Source organism: Rattus norvegicus, chromosome 16 (assembly GCF_021556685.1).
Source record: "Rattus norvegicus strain SHRSP/BbbUtx chromosome 16, alternate assembly SHRSP_T2T, whole genome shotgun sequence".
Lineage (NCBI taxonomy): Eukaryota > Metazoa > Chordata > Mammalia > Rodentia > Muridae > Rattus > Rattus norvegicus.
The window spans coordinates 58472132-58487482 of record NC_141549.1 but is presented as its reverse complement, the minus strand read 5'-3'; the positions used below and the strand labels follow the sequence as shown (position 1 = coordinate 58487482).

Here is a 15351-nt window from a genome sequence, read left to right as displayed (position 1 = left end):
ATAAATAGGGTTCAAATCTAAGGTATCCAGCAACATTTTTAATGACTTTTCTTTGCTCATGAAAACCAACTAAACTAACACAGTGACTATAACAAAACACTTTATATATTTTAATACACTTTTAGTAAGTCTTTGAGAATTTTATACAATATATTTTGATCATATTAACCCCACTCCCTACCATTCATTGTATCTTCCCAAATAGACTTTCTACTCCCCACCTCTCCCACATAACTTTGCTTGTTTGCTTGTTTGCTTGTACTCCATCCTGTCTAATTTGTGCTACCTATATTCTCATTGCTATGAAGTCATCTATTGGAGCACAGAAGGTGAGACGCTTAAAGAAATCTGACCCATACCCCTCCAAGCCATCAACTATCACTAAATATCTCCTTAGCTAGAGATGGGGACTCATGAGCCTCCTTCCCCACTATTCTGGAGTGTTGTTTGGTTTGACCTTGTACAGGTCTTACACAGGCAAGCCCAGGTACCGTAGCCCATCGTTTTATACATCTTAACAAATGAGTAAAATATGGCTACCTTCCATTTAATATTGAACATCACCAGCAAAATTTTAGGCTCTTTTACAGTTTCAGACATATGATTGGAGTTGATTTTGCTTTGATGTAAGATATTATATGCAATGTAGCAAATTACTTGTTCTTAGATATTCAAGCTTTCATTGGTATGGTGGTTTCCTAGCTCTGAATGGTGATTTTTCCTAACAGTTTGATGCCATATTGGTTTCAGAGATAGAATGACTTGGATTCTTGACATGATTAACATTGGTGTACCCAAGCAGCTATTTTCCAACCTTTCCCTTTAGACTGAATTGTATTGCTTTAGGGTCTTTAAGATGATTTAGATCATTTTTTTTTTACAGACACTGGAGTAGTGCTTTGCTTTGCAGCATGAGATTTTTGTACACTGGCCACATTGCAAATGTATTTAGTCTTACTCATCCTGAATCATTCTGGATTGCCTTGGATTGCCCTTCTATCTGATTTTAAATTTTCTTTAATTGGAGTGGCTCATATAATTTATGTACTTAACATAATATTGCTTTGGCCACATAAATTGTTGACAAGAGTATAAGTGTGGATTAAGTGTGGACGTATCTCAGGGGTAGAGTCCCTGCCTGGCATGTTAAGGCTCTGAGTTAAATCCATAGCATGTGCATACAATGAGAGGGGAGGGGAAAGGGGGAGAGGAGATGATACAATATAGCATTTATTTCATTCTTATGCTCTGCCAAATACATAACTTCTTTCATTTTTTAGCAGTCTGATAATGTAGGTGACACTTGAAGTCCAGTTTTTAGGAAGGATTGCTAACTTAATAGAACCACCCAAAGAAGAGAGGGCTCAGCGAGAACCTAAACTCATACTTTGGTCACTACTCTGTATTGTACTGGACAGCCTGTACATGGACAAAAATCATATTACAGAAGACATAAATATAGGGTTGTTAAAAATCTGTAAGTAACTACCATAAAGTATGTTAGACTGAGTATGTCTGACTTAAGAGGTATTGTTGTCAGATTGTGTAATAGTTTGGCTATTTAATAACTTAATAATTGCTTCTTTATGTTAATAAAAATTCAGTTCCAAATATTTTCTTATTGGAATATAACATACACATACAAACTGGTATAAATTAGCAACTGAATGGAATTTACATATGTATAAAATAACTAACCCCCACTCAGATGAAGACACGAAAATTTTGTAGTAATTAAACTCCCTCAGAGGCTCTAGTATTCCTTGAAAGGTAGTTGCTAATCTGAGTTTGTCATTATTCTTTATGTGACCTATTTATATACACTTCTATGTCATACCTTTTGCTTTTATCACCTCTCAACCACCCCATATCACATAATACCATATACATACTACATACAGACACACACCATATACAAATAGCACACGCTAAACAGCCCACACACCACACACATAGCATGTAACACATACACACACACATACACATACACCACACCACCATAAATCTCAACCCCTCAACACCTTTAACATACTCAACCTTTTTTTAATCATGGCTTATCAATCTTTTTTTACAGCGTGGCTATCATGGCCTATAACTACTATTTCTAGTGAGGCTTCAACCAAATTAAAAACAAATGATTACATAACACAAACTATACTTTGCTATTATGAATAAGAATGCTGTGAATACTTTTGAAGATTTTTTTGCTGGACTCAAAATGTTGACTTTTTATGTATGTATCAAGGAGAAGAACTGGGAAACTATAATGTATGTAGTATATACTATCTTTCTCATATGTTGTCCACAGTTTTTCAAGATGTTCAAATCAAGTGCATCTCTGCCAGACATATTTTAGAGCTTATATTGAAAATTCCCTACTAGGCGTGGCATTAGCAATCTTGTTCATGTTAGGCATTCTGGTGAGTAAAGAATGGGAACTCACTGAAATTTTAAATTGCATTTCTCTTATAAATAATGAAGTAGAATATAACTGACAAATGATTAATGTCCAGAATATATAAAGAACTCAAACAACAACAACAACAACAACAACAACAACAACAACAACAACAACAACAAAGAGTCAACAATAAATGACCCATTCAATAAATGGATCCGGGACTTGAATGGGGAATCTCAAAACAAAACAATACAAAACAAACAGAAAAAAAAACAATTTCAAAACAGGTTTATTTTCCCCAAAATTTCTAGACAAGCAAATCAAAATAATGTTGAGATTTCCCTTTACCTCAGTCAGAATAGTAAAAATCAATAAAACAATTAACAACAAATGCAGGTGTAAAGATATTTGAAAATATCATAAGGAATCATACTATTAACTGTCTACCTAAAGAAAACTCTATAATCCACATAAGTATATAACATGAATGTACCAATGAAGTTCACTCATCTGGGCTGACAATTCTTCCTCCAAAGACAAGCTAACAAAACACCAACACCAGTAATGAACAGCCCTCTTTTGAATTATTAGTTTTGCCAAAGAGAATCCTCAAAACATAGTAGTTATTGTTCTTTGTTACTTACAGAGGTGGAAGGTAAGTCCTCATTGGTGAAGATACTATGCACTTCAGACAGAGCTCAGAGGTCGTTGCAGTATTGTCCTGAAAGCCTCTATTCTGAGGATTAATTTTCATGATACCATAAGAAACCATGAAAGTTTAAGGAGGAAAATAGCCATGTATAGCTTAAGGAATACACAACTATGACAGCCATGCCTCACAAGAATCAACAGCATGACATAATTACCCTAAGGTTGCAATAGAGGCACACATACCTTGGTAATAACCAACAACTCTCTATTTAGACTTGAGACATGTTCAACAAAAGGAAAATCATGTCTGGTACTGGAAACCTAGCCAACTTCTCAGGGTTAGCAAAATCCTGGTTCCCACAACTGCCAATTTATTAAACTAGAATAATTCCTAACAATACCAGATAATTGTTCTTATGAGAGTCGTCATAATACAGAATAAGGGAATGTCTCTTTCTAATAGTCAGAGACCATTACAGAAAACAAAGCCAATCAAAATATAATGTGGAGCCCTGTTCCAAGGGATACATCAATAAAATAGCTCCTGAACCTAAGGCTAAGGAATCATTATGGTTGGATATGGACATATTTATAAGACAGAAGAACACAATTTGCCATGAGACCATCACCTAGTAATGTCAGAAGCTATCTCCATAAATTCTCACAAACATGAATTGAACAAGGACAACAGCAATAGACCTGCTATCATGGTCAATGGAAAGCTTAAGAGGTCCCAAACCTATAGAAGGAACTAAGGAATGTTGAAAACACTAATCTTCCCCAGGGAAGAGCTTACCGGTTGTTTTCCAACACCAAATGGTCAGCCCTGAAAAATGAACCTATAACTTATATTATCCAGCCTGAGTAGACTAGATGTATTTAGGAACACATACACTGTGTATATAGAAAATTTGGAGGAAAGAAAGGGAAGGGGATAATAAGTTATAATCTCAAAAGTAAAATAATAATTTAAAAAGTCAATTCAATGCAGGAACTGAAGAGATGGCTCTATAGGTACCAACTCTTGTCAAACAAGCCTGACGAACTGAGTTTAATCAGTGGAGCTACAGTCAAGGTGAAAGGAAAGAACTGAACCACAGAGCTTTCTTTAACCTTTACACATGCACCTGAGACAGAGGTAAGACCACAAATATATATCAGACATGATGATGATGATGATGATGATGATGATGATGATGATGATGATGATGATGATGATGATAAAAGGAAGGAGAAGAGAAAGATGTTACTCTCTCAAGGAAAAACATAAAATTTCAGTAAAATTCCATAAATTTAGGGAAACAAAAATTTGTTATGAATTTCAAAATTTTAATTTTCAAATGCACTTAAATGGAATTGTATTCTGACACATGTGATCATTTTTCTGAAAGCTTAGTAATTAAGTAGAAAAAGTGAGGTACATTAAGCAATTTGAGAGATGCTGTTACTATTAATAATTAACATTAAGATTAAGAAAGTCAGCAAAGATTTTGACCCTTTAGCTTGCCAAGTCCTGCTTGGCCATGTAAGAGACAGTATGATATGGTTTCTTGCCCCTGGGTCAGAGCCAGCAGGGTATGGGCCTCCATGAGTATTGTTGATTGTTGTGGTTAAGAGGCTTGTTTGTATAATAGTGTATAAAATTTCATGTTCCTCCTTTGAGGAATGTCCTCTTTGCCAAGGTTAATGACTCTATGATAATCAGAGACAGAACAACTTTGGGAGTCAAGGATGTGTCTATGTCTCAGCAAAATCGTAGAATGCTGTGACCTTCAGGACAGCATTTAAGGCTGTGGGAAAGAACTCTGAAGACATGAGTTAAAAAAAATCTATTTCTCAACTATGCAAAATATAAAGATACAATATAAATTGTATAAGGAGTTTCACAGATCTAATGGAACACTGTGAACAAGATTAACAGAACGATACAAAGACAGAAAGATACAAGTATAGGCAAATTCCTGAGTTCAAGGTAAGTCTGTGACAGAGAGTTTAGGTCTAGGGCCAGGTGTGGTAGGAATGTTAATTTCAGGGCAGGGTCCCACACAGCTATCTTTTTTTTTCTTTTTTTTTTTATTAACTTGAGTATTTCTTATATACATTTCGAGTGTTATTCCCTTTCCCGGTATCCGGGCAAACATCCCCCTCCCCCTTCCCCTTCCTTATGGGTGTTCCCCTCCCAACCCTCCCCCCACTGCCGCCCTCCCCCCACCAGTCTAGTTCACTGGGGGTTCAGTCTTAGCAGGACCCAGGGTTTCCCCTTCCACTGGTGCTCTTACTAGGACATTCATTGCTACCTATGAGGTCAGAGTCCAGGGTCAGTCCATGTATAGTTTTTGGTAGTGGCTTAGTCCCTGGAAGCTCTGGTTGCTTGGCATTGTTGTACTTTTGGGGTCTCGAGCCCCTTCAAGCTCTCCCAGTTCTTTCTCTGATTCCTTCAACGGGGGTTCTATTCTCAGTTCAGTGGTTTGCTGCTGGCATTCGCCTCTGTATTTGCTGTATTCTGGCTGTGTCTCTCAGGAGCGATCTACATCCGGCTCCTGTCGGTCTGCACTTCTTTGCTTCATCCATCTTGTCTAATTGGGTGGCTGTATATGTATGGGCCACATGTGGAGCAGGCTCTGAATGGGTGTTCCTTATGTCTCTGTTTTAATCTTTGCCTCTCTCTTCCCTGCCAAGGGTATTCTTGTTCCCCTTTTAAAGAAGGAGTGAAGCATTCACGTTTTGATCATCCGTCTTGAGTTTCATTTGTTCTAGGCATCTAGGGTAATTCAAGCATTTGGGCTAATAGCCACTTATCAATGAGTGCATACCATGTATGTCTTTCTGTGATTGGGTTAGCTCACTCAGGATGATGTTTTCCAGTTCCAACCATTTGCCTACGAATTTCATAAAGTCGTTGTTTTTGATAGCTGAGTAATATTCCATTGTGTAGATGTACCACATTTTCTGTATCCATTCCTCTGTTGAAGGGCATCTGGGTTCTTTCCAGCTTCTGGCTATTATAAATAAGGCTGCAATGAACATAGTGGAGCACGTGTCTTTTGTATATGTTGGGGCATCTTTTGGGTATATGCCCAAGAGAGGTATAGCTGGATCCTCAGGCAGTTCAATGTCCAATTTTCTGAGGATCCTCCAGACTGATTTCCAGAATGGTTGTACCAGTCTGCAATCCCACCAACAATGGAGGAGTGTTCCTCTTTCTCCACATCCTCGCCAGCATCTGCTGTCCCCTGAGTTTTTGATCTTAGCCATTCTCACTGGTGTGAGGTGAATCTCAGGGTTGTTTTGATTTGCATTTCCCTTATGACTAAAGATGTTGAACATTTCTTTAGGTGTTTCTCAGCCATTCGGCATTCCTCAGCTGTGAATTCTTTGTTTAGCTCTGAGCCCCATTTTTTAATAGGGTTATTTGTTTCCCTGTGGTCTAACTTCTTGAGTTCTTTGTATATTTTGGATATAAGGCCTCTATCTGTTGTAGGATTGGTAAAGATCTTTTCCCAATCTGTTGGTTGCCACACAGCTATCTTATTGTCTGTACTTGTGCTTGCTGTCTCTTTTTAAGAATCATGGGAATGCCAGCAGCAAACCACTGAACTAAGAATGGGACCCCCATTGAAGGAATCAGAGAAAGGATTGAAAGAGCTCGAAGGGGCTTGAGACCCCATATGAACAACAATGCCAACAAACCAGGACTTCCAGGGACTAAGCCACTACCCAAAGACTATACATGGACCGACCCTGGGCTCCAACTGCATAGGTAGCCTAGTAAGGGCACCAGTGGAAGGGGAAGCCCTTGGTCCTGCCAAAACTGAACCCCCAGTGAATGTGATTGTTGGGGGAGGGTGGTAATGGGAGGAGGATGGGGAGGGGAACACCCCTTCAGCAGGGGAGGGGGAGGAGTTAGGGGGATGTTTGCCTGGAAGCCAGGAAAGGTAATAACAATTGAAATGTAAATAAGAAATACCCAATTTAATAAAGATGGAGAAGAAAAAAAAAAGAATCATGGGGCTGGGTTCATGGGATGCTGATTCATGGATAATCAAAAAGCAGGACCTGGGGTAAAGAATGAGTTGATATGTTAAACAACAACAACAACAGCAACAACAACAACAACAACAACAACAAAAAACTGGGCATTTTTTTTCCTCTTTTTAAGAGATGAACTATCCAGAGAGGTTTTGGAATTGCAAAAAAAGGCTGTTTGGAGCAGAATGTTGTCAGGAGATCTCCGAAGAAAGCAGAACATAGAGAAATCTTGAAAGCTGTGTCAAGCAGAACATAGGCCATCAGTTTCTAACCCACAATTTGACTTTGAGTCACTTGTTTAATCCCTCTCCAAACCAAGGATGGTCCTTGACAATAGCCAAGCTCATTGACCATTTTTGAAATTCTTTTGCTAAAATATCTGTTGAAGTTCATTGAAAAAGATTGAACATTCTGGAGCATTCCAAAGCACCTGGCTATGTAGTTGAAGTCTATATTGTTTAGCATTGCACATTTATATTTATAATCCATCTTGAATTAGTTTTTATACATAGTGAGAGGTGATTATCAAGGTTATTTGGATATCTAATTTCTCCAGTGTCATCAATTTTGGTATATCAAGTGATCTCATATTTGAGTGTCTCATTCTAGGTTTCTATTTCACTGGACTGTTTACCAGTGTTTATATCATTAACACTGTATAGAAGGTCTTAAAATTTAATAGATAAAGTTTCCATTCTTTTCTTTTTTTAAGATTCTCTTGGTTATTTTTAGCCTTTTATGTGTTTTTTTAAATCAGTTTGTAATGTTCTCTAAAAGAAACCTTACCTTTCCCCCTCAATGTGGTTGAAATGGTCTTCTAGTGTTGCAGCTTAAAGTTTATGGCTGTGGGAAAGATTTTAACCCTTCTGCAGCCTCGGTTTTGCTTTTGTTTTCATTTTTGTATTTTTTTATTTTAGTCACTAGCTAATACTTGAAGATAAAGTTAAAAAAAATAAAAAGGAAAACAAGAGATCTCCATAACCAGGAAGGACGCAGTCTTCCTTTTGGTGGACTGTTGCTCTTTCTTAGCTCAATGATTATCAGTTGAGCTTTGAGGATTGTGAATACAAAACATCTAGACGCCCATCTTTTCATCAGGGCAGGTATGTATGCTTTTTATAGAGGGATGCTGATTAACTTCATAGTTCAGGATGAATTTTTTCAACATGCTCTTCAACCCTACCTAACTTGCTTCCTGCACCATTCCATCCTCTGTCTTCCTGTATCCTCTTTTGTTACCAGGGTGCTTCATCCTGAATGTTATACATGAGTTCTCAGACTCACCTGGGGATTCTCAGACTCACACTGAGTTCACACATTCTAGTCATTCCATTTCTCCACTCATTAAGATCATCTTTACAGTGCTTGGTGGCTCAAGAGATACATGGGACACCCATGTTAGCCAACACAGGATCATATCTTTTCTATCCTCTTGTCTCTGAACACTCAATCTTCTGAGGCAACTCTTTTGCCATATCCTTTCTTCAGATGGAGAAGAATGTAGAGCATCCACAATTTCACTCATATACAATTTCATACATATATATCAATAGATAGATATATAGTGACATTAGTCTTAACTGGTACTTCTCAGAAAGACAGGTAACATTGATTATGACTGCTGACAAAATGGTAACTTAATTTCTCAGTTTTGAATTGTAGCTGTAATTAAGCTGTTCCAAACAATAATATCAATAGTAGCAAGAACAACAGTTAAGTTAATGTTCCCCTTAAAGCCATCTTTCTTTGCCTTTACATTTTAAAGAACTAAAGGCTCTTTTTTTCTATAAAAACTGCTAATCTACATAAATAAGAAACACGCTTCTTCTCTGCTCACATTTCTGACTCCAAAGGAAAACACCAAACGCCATCTGGGACTCTGGTGCACGGGGGTTCCCGGAAAGGATGGCGCAGGTCCTCCTGGTGGCTGCCCCCGCAGAGAGCACATAAGCAACATCCCACGAGCAAACTTGAGCCTCCGGACCACATGTAAGACCACCTTTTCTGCTGCAAGCGACCTGACTGGTGGCCTCGGGACACTCAGAGGCAAAATTCCTCTAGGACTGGACACTTCCGGTTTTTAGCAGGAATCCCAATCTTGCGCTCCCTGCCTCCAGCTCACTGCTCCAAACCCCATGGGAGAGAGAGCTCACCGCCTGGACAGGTGGGCACTCCTGAGACTGCAGAGCAGAAGAGACCACCAACACTGCCCACCCCTGCCCACATCCCTGGCCCAAGAGGAAACTGTATACGGCCTCAGGGTTCCCATAGATAAGGGCACAGGAGCAGCAGGTCGGCTGCTTCTGAGACACCGCCTGAACCTGAAGGGACTGACCAGATAAACAGTTCTCTGCACCCAAATCCCATGGGAGGGAGAGCTAAACCTTCAGAGAGGCAGACACGCCTGGGAAATCAGAAGAGACTACACTCTGCCCACATCTCTGACTCCAGAGGAAAACACCAAATGCCATCTGGGACTCTGGTGCACAGGGGTTCCCGGAAAGGACAGCACAGGTCCTTCTGGTTGCTAACCCCGGGTAGAGCTCATAAGCAACAACCCACGAGCAAACATGAGCCTCGGGACCACAGGTAAGACCAACTTTTCTGCTCCAAGCGACCTGCCTGGAAAACTCAGGGCACAGGCCCACAGGAACAGCTGAAGACCTGTAGATAGGAAAAACTACATGCTTGAAAGCAGAACACTCTGTTCCCATAACTAGCTGAAAGAAAACAGGAAAACAGGTCTACAGCACTCCTGACACACAGGCTTATAGGACAGTCTAGCCACTGTCAGAAATAGCAGAACAAAATAACACTAGAGATAATCTGATGGTGAGAGGCAAGCACAGGAACCCAAGCAACAGAAACCAGGACTACATAGCATCATTGGAGCCCAATTCTCCCACCAAAGCAAACACGGAATATCCAAACACACCAGAAAAGCAAGATCTAGATTCAAAATCATATTTGATCATGATGCTGATCTAACTCCCTTAGAGAACAAGTAGAAGCCTACAGAGAGGAATCGCAAAAATGCCTGAAAGAATTCCAGAAAAACATAAATAAACAAGTAGAAACCCATAGAGAGGAGACACAAAAATCCCTGAAAGAATTCCAGGAAAACACAATCAAACAGTTGAAGGAATTAAAAATGGAAATAGAAGCAATCAAGAAAGAACACATGGAAACAACCCTGGATACAGAAAACCAAAAGAAGAGACAAGGAGCCGTAGATACAAGCTTCACCAACAGAATACAAGAGATAGAAGAGAGAATCTCAGGAGCAGAAGATTCCATAGAAATCATCGACTCAACTGTCAAAGATAATGTAAAGCGGAAAAAGCTACTGGTCCAAAACATAAAGAAAATCCAAGACTCAATGAGAAGATCAAACCTAAGGATAATAGGTATAGAAGAGAGTGAAGACTCCCAGCTCAAAGGACCAGTAAATATCTTCAACAAAACCATAGAAGAAAACTTCCCTAACCTAAAGAAAGAGATACCCATAAGCATACAAGAAGCCTACAGAACTCCAAATAGATTAGACCAGAAAAGAAACACCTCCCGTCACATAATAGTCAAAACACCAAATGCACAAAATAAAGAAAGAATATTAGACGCAGTAAGGGAGAAAGGTCAAGTAACATATAAAGGCAGACCTATCAGAATCACACCGGACTTTTCGCCAGAGACTATGAAAGCCAGAAGATCCTGGACAGATGTCATACAGACCCTAAGAGAACACAAATGCCAGCCCAGGTTACTGTATCCTGCAAAACTCTCAATTAACATAGATGGAGAAACCAAGATATTCCATGACAAAACCAAATTTACACAATAACTTTCTACAAATCCAGCACTACAAAGGATAATAACTGGTAAAGCCCAACATAAGGAGGCAAACTACACCCTAGAAAAAGCAAGAAACTAATCGTCTTGGCAACAAAACAAAGAGAAGAAAAGCACACAAACATAACCTCATATCCAAATATGAATATAACAGGAAGCAATAATCGCTATTCCTTAATATCTCTCAACATCAATGGTCTCAACTCCCCAATAAAAAGAATTAGATTAACAAACTGGATATGCAATGAAGACCCTGCATTCTGCTGCCTACAGGAAACACACCTCAGAGAAAAGACAGACACTACCTCAGAGTGAAAGGCTGGAAAACAACTTTCCAAGCAAATGGTCGGAAGAAGCAAGCTGGAGTAGCCATTCTAATATCAAATAAAATTAATTTTCAACTCAAAGTTATCAAAAAAGATAAGGAAGGACACTTCATATTCATCAAAGGAAAAATCCACCAAGATGAACTCTCAGTCCTAAATATCTATTTCAACACCCCCTCTCATCAAATGGACAGATTATGGAAACAGAAATTAAACAGAGATGTAGACAGACGAAGAGAAGTCATGAACCAAATGGACTTAACAGATATTTATACAACATTCTTTCCTAAAGCAAAAGGATATACATTCTTCTCAGCTCCTCAGAATTGAAGACCCAGAAATGAACTCACACACCTATGGGCACTTGATTTTTGACAAAGGAGCCAAAACCATCCAATGGAAAAAAGATAGCATTTTCAGCAAATGGTGCTGGTTCAACTGGAGGGCAACATGTAGAAGAATGCAGATTGATCCATGCTTATCACCCTGTGCAAAGCTTAAGTCCAAGTGGATCAAGGACCTCCACATCAAACCAGATACACTCCAACTAATAGAAGAAAAACTACGGCAGCATCTGGAACACATGGGCACTGGAAAAAATTTCCTGTAAAAAACACCAGTGGCTTATGCTCTAAGATCAAGAATCGACAAATGGGATCTCATAAAACTGCAAAGCTTCTGTAAGGCAAAGGACACTGTGGGTAGGACAAAACGGCGACCAACAGATTGGGAAAAGATCTTTACCAATCCTACAACAGATAGAGGCCTTATATCCAAAATATACAAAGAACTCAAGAAGTTAGACTGCAGGGAGACAAATAACCCTATTAAAAAATGGGGTTCAGAACTAAACAAAGAATTCACAGCTGAGGAATGCCGAATGTCTGAGAAACACCTAAAGAAATGTTCAACATCTTTAGCCATAAGGGAAATGCAAATCAAAACAACCCTGAGATTTCACCTCACACCAGTGAGAATGGCTAAGATCAAAAACTCAGGTGACAGCAAATCCTGGCAAGGATGTGGAGAAAGAGGAACACTCCTCCATTGTTGGTGGGATTGCAGACTGGTAAAACCATTCTGGAAATCAGTCTGGAGGTTCCTCAGAAAATTGGACATTGAACTGCCTGAGGATCCAGCTATACCTCTCTTGGGCATATACCCAAAAGATGCCCCAACATATAAAAAGGACACGTGCTCCACTATGTTCATCGCAGCCTTATTTATAATAGCCAGAAGCTGGAAAGAACCCAGATGCCCTTCAACAGAGGAATGGATACAGAAAATGTGGTACATCTACACAATGGAATATTACTCAGCTATCAAAAACAATGCCTTCATGAAATTCATAGGCAAATGGTTGGAACTGGAAAATATCATCCTGAGTGAGGTAACCCAATCACAGAAAAACACACATGGTATGCACTCGTTGATAAGTGGCTATTAGCCCAAATGTTTGAATTACCCTAGATGCATAGAACAAATGAAACTCAAGATGGATGATCAGAATGTAAGTGCTTCACTCCTTCTTTAAAAGGGGAACAAGAATATCCTTGGCAGGGAATAGAGAGGCAAAGATTAAAACAGTCACAGAAGGAACAGCCATTCAGAGCCTGCCCCACATGTGGCCCATACATATACAGCCACCCAATTAGACAAGATGGATGAAGCAAAGAAGTGCAGGCTGACAGAAGCCGGATGTAGATCTCTCCTGAGAGACACAGCCAGAATACAGCAAATACAGAGGCGAATGCCAGAAGCAAACCACTGAACTGAGAATAGGATCCCCGTTGAAGGAATCAGAGAAAGAACTGGAAGAGCTTGAGGGGGCTCAAGACCCCATATGTACAACAATGCCAAGCAACCAGAGCTTCCAGGGACTAAGCCACTAACTAAAGACTATACATGGACTGACCCTGGACACTGACCTCATAGGTAGCAGTGAATGTCCTAGTAAGAGCACCAGTGGAAGGGGAAGCCCTGGGTCCTGCTAAGACTGAACCCCCAGTGAACTAGACTGTTGGAGGGAGGGCGGCAATGGGGGGAGGATGGGGAGGGGAACACCCATAAAGAAGGGAAATGGAGGGGTTAGGGGGATGTTGGCTTGGACCCGGGAAAGGGAATAGCACTCGAAATGTAAATAAGAAATTCTTAAGTTAATAAAAAAATTAATAATAAAAAAAGGAAATTCCAAAAAGGAAATATAAAACGTGCTTCTTTATACTGGTTTTGGTGTATAGTGAGTACAGTTACTGTGGAAGCCAAACATTCATATTCAACAAGTATTTACAAACATTTGCTATATGTTCCATAACCCTTATACTTTAGATCTATACATTAGCCTATTGATTTAATCCAGATCCAAAACACTGTAAAGTAAGGATTTGAAGTTTAGGGAAAAACCAACAAACAATCCAGAACCCCATGAACACTGACCTTCGAGAACTACTGTGAATTTAATCCTTTAGCTGAAACAGTCCCATTCCTTAGAAACAACAAGATTTGACGTTTCCATCCATCTGGTAAAACCATCACAAAGCAGATAACCTACTGACATTACCACTTTCATCTCCTTCTTCAGAAGAAAGCATCCAACACTTTGAGAGTCTGGGATGATTGGTCTGCCTCGCACGTGATTGTTCAGAGGAGACTATGGAGGCTGCACTTATGATGTCAGCACCATACAAACCATTCACCTTTATGTTCAAGCTGAATGTACTAAGAACAGAGCAAAACTGTGTTTACTTTATCTAGCTCTTGGACATCCCAAAGCTACAAGATTCCAGGCATTTATGTAGCTCATGAGTTGGTCTTATTAGAAAAACATGTAAAGAAACCCAAGTCATGATTAGTTGTTCAGATAAAGCCATTTCTGCCTTTACATGAATTAAGTGTTCTCTCTCTCTCTCTCTCTCTCTCTCTCTCTCTCTCTCTCTCTCTCTTTGTCGCTCTTACTCTTGCTCTTGATCTCTCTCCCCCCTCTGTCTTTCTCTCCTCTCCTTCCCCTTCCCTTCCTTTCCCTTTTCTTCTTTTTCCAAACTTTCTCTTCTCACCTTCTATTTCTCTTTTCTTTCCTCCAATTTTAAAATAAAATACCTGCATCATGTCAGATTTATTGTTGGGACAAAACACCAAGATAAATTACCCAAGGGGGGGGGGGAGGACATAATTTGACTCGTGGTTTCAGTGCCTAGAGCACACATAGTACAATGATTCTGGGCATTTGTTTAGGAGAACACCATGACATCAGGAGTGTGTGGCAGAGATTACTAGTTCTATACTGGACATAAAAAGACAAAGTTAATGGGGACGGGAAAAGATCTAACCCTCCAGGATACATTCCCAGTGACCTATGTCATTCCAATAGGCCTCACCTCCTGAACTTTCCAGAACCTCCTATGTTAGTGATACTAGCCAGGGAGCTAAGTAGTCATTCTGTGACCTTTGAAAACATAGCTCCTAGGAGTCTCTCAACAGTCTCCTATCTTTCCAGAATATTTAGTGTTTTTCAAATAGGATGTCATTTTGAAATGGGGTCTCCCTTTGTAGTTCCTTTTGTATGAGTGCTGGGGTTATTGACATGAACTAACACAGCCTAGCTCTAAAAAAGATTTCTATTTGCTTATTCATACCCAAATGTAATGGAAGATTAAGTCACAGATAGAAAAATACATTAATTTTAAAGAAGCTCATTTGAACTTTTACCTTAAAAATTAATTTTACAATTACAATTCCCCATCATTCTGACTTAAATTTGACTTGAATTACTCTCAGTTAAGACACACCTCTTCTTCATTACTTTGGAGGAAAGTTCGTGGTTTTTTTTTTTTCTTTTTCTTTTTCTCTTTTTTTTGTGTTTAATTAATTTGGTTTTGCTCTCTGATGCAGATCTGAACTTTTGTTTTCATATGTTAAAGGCACAGCAGTAAATCATCACTTCCATTTTATCATGTGGAGCAGATGGTCCATATCATTGGAATTCATAAGGTATGTCAATACTAAACCAAAAAAGATCAACGGGCTTTCCTACAGAAGTGAAAGCTACAAATGGCCACTGATGACATTTTCTTTAATGTTTGCTGGTTCTCAGTTTGG

At 39.3% G+C, this 15351-nt stretch overlaps 1 protein-coding gene and 1 long non-coding RNA gene across 4 annotated transcripts in view; one reads left to right on the top strand and one right to left on the bottom strand.

The window, feature by feature from the left end:
• The window catches only part of Erich1 (glutamate-rich 1), a gene marked incomplete at its 5' end in the record, with an annotated part of 52793804 nt that overhangs the window by 25176881 nt on the left and 27601572 nt on the right, over positions 1-15351 (bottom strand).
• Positions 1-15351, top strand: part of LOC148000573 (LINE-1 retrotransposable element ORF1 protein-like) — a 28160-nt gene that overhangs the window by 10392 nt on the left and 2417 nt on the right. The window contains exons 4-6 of one of the 4 annotated variants that reach the window (XR_015639929.1): positions 4044-4190; positions 7999-8184; positions 15145-15243. This is a non-coding gene — a long non-coding RNA (LINE-1 retrotransposable element ORF1 protein-like). Of the gene's footprint in view, positions 1-4043; positions 4191-7998; positions 8185-8934; positions 10994-15144; positions 15244-15351 lie in introns of those variants that run through there. The other 3 variants (XR_015639930.1, XR_015639928.1, XR_015639931.1) reach the window with 3 other exon arrangements.